The sequence below is a fragment of the Chenopodium album genome, chromosome 10, assembly GCF_948465745.1.
Source record: "Chenopodium album chromosome 10, dcCheAlbu1.1, whole genome shotgun sequence".
NCBI classification, from domain to species: Eukaryota; Viridiplantae; Streptophyta; class Magnoliopsida; order Caryophyllales; family Amaranthaceae; genus Chenopodium; species Chenopodium album.
In genome coordinates, this window is record NC_137843.1 from 26,382,147 (window position 1) to 26,385,694 (window position 3,548).

At 38.8% G+C, this 3,548-nt stretch overlaps 1 non-coding gene across 1 annotated transcript; it reads left to right on the forward strand.

Moving 5' to 3' along the window:
* The first annotated feature begins 502 nt into the window (after window positions 1–502).
* Window positions 503–608, forward strand: LOC145565863 (small nucleolar RNA R71). The gene has a single exon (XR_014095229.1). It is a non-coding gene; the product is annotated as a small nucleolar RNA R71 (small nucleolar RNA).
* The last annotated feature ends 2,940 nt before the right edge of the window (window positions 609–3,548 follow it).

The following is a 3,548-nucleotide window of genomic DNA, read 5'->3' on the forward strand; positions in this document are numbered from 1 at the left end:
AAAATCATTATTATCATCACAATTCACATGCACATTCTCATATCCATCATATCTATCACAAGGAACATTGGAGCAATTAGAAGCATCATGATCATTCTTTCCACACATATCACAAACCAAGCATTCTCTAATCATGCAACAAGAAGCAAAAGGAGGGTTAGAGTAGGAAGATGTACCTCTCCCCTTAAATTGGGAGGGAAGACTAGAAGCTTGTGAAGGACTCTCGAGCTTGTTCTTGAGATAATTCATCTCCTTTCCTAACTCCGAGACCATTGTGGACAATTCGTTGATGACATAAGATTGATCGGTTGAGCAACTTGTGCTTGCCGATTCCCTCTCTACATCATGCCAATCCATGTAATTCCTTACCACATCATCAATTACATCCACAACCTCTTCTTCCGTCTTGTTCATGATTGGCCCTCCGGCTCCGGCATCTAGGCTCGATCTACCTTGAAAGCTCAAACCTCTATAGAAGATTTGGATCACTTGATATGTTGGAATTCCGTGGTGAGGGCATTCCCTTTGGTAGTCCTTGTATCTCTCCCATGCTTCATAGAGATTCTCTCTAGGCAATTGCTTAAAACTTTGGATTAAGGCTCTAGCCTCCGCCGTCTTCTTTGGTGGGTAGAAACGGGACAAGAAAGCCTTTGTGACATCATCCCATGTCTTCAAGGAATTGGGCTTCACTTCTTTGTCTAGCCATTCCAAAGATCTTCCTATGAGAGAGAAAGGGAACAACTTAAGGCGGATAAACTCTTGAGAAACTCCATTGACATTGATAGTGTTGCAATATTTTTCAAACTCCTTAAGATGGTTCAATGGGCTCTCGTTCTTTGCCCCACTATATTGTCTCCTCTCAATTAGGGTGATCATTGCCGGCCTAATTTCAAAATCGCTTGCCGGTGTTGTAGGTGGAGCTATGCCGCTCTCATACCTATAAGCACCGGGCACTCCAAGTTCCTTCAAGGCAACTCTTGAATTACTTCCCATGGCTAGGGATCTAAGCACACAAAACTCAAAGAAAATGTTAGTAGCACGACTACAAGTGTAGCCTAAAGTGTAAAATCTTTTTGTATTTTATCAAAATGAAATAGACTCAAAAACAACATACACTCAAGCACCATTCCCCGGCAACGGCGCCATTTTGATGGGAAGGAGAACGGTAGGTCGTTGGGCTACCACCCCACCCTATCAAACAATATTTGTAAGCTTAACTAACCCCTATTTAGCGTAGTGGCAAGTCAAGGTCGAACCCAAGGGAATGGATATCAAGTGCACGAAGTCTAAATCAAGCTATTTCGGAATCAAGAAGGGGTTTGAGGTAGAACTAAGGCTAAACTAGGTAATGCAAACTTGTATAAAATCAATCTAAGACACTAGGGCAATGGATCCACATGCAATCATAATGGAAACAGTAATTTGGGAGGTCAAACCGACTAAGTCAAGCGATATGAAGGAAAATCATCATGTATCCAAAAGAACATACTAAGGTGGTTCACCTAGAGGTCTAACTAGCGTCAACTACGCTAAACACTACCTAGGGAACGTCACAAAGCACCTTAATCATGAAATTGCAAGTCTACTAATCAATGGTCCGTATCATAGCAAGCTTACAATGTAATCTAGTGTATTAATCAAAGATGGCCAAACCTCAATTAATCACACACATGCACATGAAATATCAACCAAATTTAATCATATCATCAACTCCATCAATTATCCCCAAATTACACTATTCCATCATTCATACATGCTTCACCATCTCCCTAGCTAGGAAACTACTCACTAGCCATAGAAATGGAGATCAAAACTACAACATTCATCAAATTCATCATCAACATGCTTGAATTCAAAGATTAAACCAACAATCAATCAAAATCAATCAAAATTCAATCAATAACCAAATCAATCATCAACAATATGAAAAACTAATGAAATCAACTAAAATCAAACTTGTATTGAAATCAAGAAGAAGATCCTTACAAAACTTTAATCCAAAGATCAAATACAATGAGGAATCCTTGAGCAATCACCAAAAATCATGGGTTTCTCTCTCTAGTTCTTGAGTTTCTCTCTCTAAAATTCTCCCAAAAACTAACTATCAAATTCAATCTAAAAACTAAAACTAACTCCCCTCCAAAAATAGGTAGAAATAACTATATATACAAAGGAGAGGTCGGTAATGACACCCAAAAATAGACCCTCGTAAGTGCGGGCGCTCGGAGGAGGAAGAAAGGCGCGCACGGGACTCACCCAGGAATGTGCGCCCGCACGCACCTGGTGTGCGGCCGCACACGACCAATGTGCGGCCGCACACTCCCTTTGTGCGCCCGCACATAGCTGGGTTTCCTCCCCTTCTTCTCTTCGTCCTAGCTCAAGTGGTGCACGCATCCAGGATGATGATGATGGAGGACAAAGTGGGCAGAAACTTTCTTGAATTTCTTGAAGAATTAAAGCCATGAATAAGGCATAAACAAAGCCTTGAAGCTCGCCCCTTGGATCCACCTTTGACTTGGAACTTCTTGCACCTTCTTTAGGCATAAAAGCAATGAAAACTCGTAGAGAGGAGGCTCGGGAATTCTTGGACAATCAATTACCACCTACAAGCAAAAGATAAAAAAAAAGCAAGTAAAAGAGAAAAATAACAAGTAAACTAGAAAAAGACATGAAAAAGAGAAACTAACTACAAAAAGCATAAAATGAAGAAAACAAGAATAAAACTAAGGAAAACTAAAGAAAAGAGAGATAAAATGAAATAAAAATCATCCAAAAAGGAACCAAATGAGTGCCAAAAATGTCACTCATCAATCAGCAAACTGAGGATCGTTACAAGCAGAATGATCTTCGACGACGTTCCCTAGGATGTGGAGGGTAGTCACAAACAACTGAAGATGACTGCAAGCAGAATCACCTTCGATGATGGAAGTTTGTCATAAAAATGGGAGATAGCTACAAGCAGAGTTATCTTCGACGATGTTCCCTAGCTTGCGAAAGATGGTCACAAAACAGCAGAAGATCGCTACAAGCGGAGCAATCTTCGATGGTGTTCCCTAGCTTGCGGAGGACTGTCACAGCAAAAAAAGTGAAGACAGCTACAAGCAAGGGCGTGATCAAGAAATAACAATAATATCAAGCAACATAATAATAATAACTGACACAGCATATCATCATCATCATCATAATAATATTCTCAAAGCATAATAATATTAGCAAGATCCTAGGCATGATACTAACAAGATTAATAACAAATCTTAGCATGTCGCTAAGCATTAAAGATTAAAACTTTAACCCTAACATGATAAAAGAAATTGGAAGGAACCTAATCATGATACTAGAAATACATGATATTAGAAATATTAGTTATTACCCTAAACATGATACTAGGAATCATAAGACATCCTAACATGATACTAGGAATTAAAATAATCTAAGCATGCTTTCTAAAGATATAATAATGAAATTACTTACTTTGTTCCCTTGTATCTCTTTCTATCAAAACAATATACATGTTAGTAACTTCAATGAAAATATTAATTTAAATAATT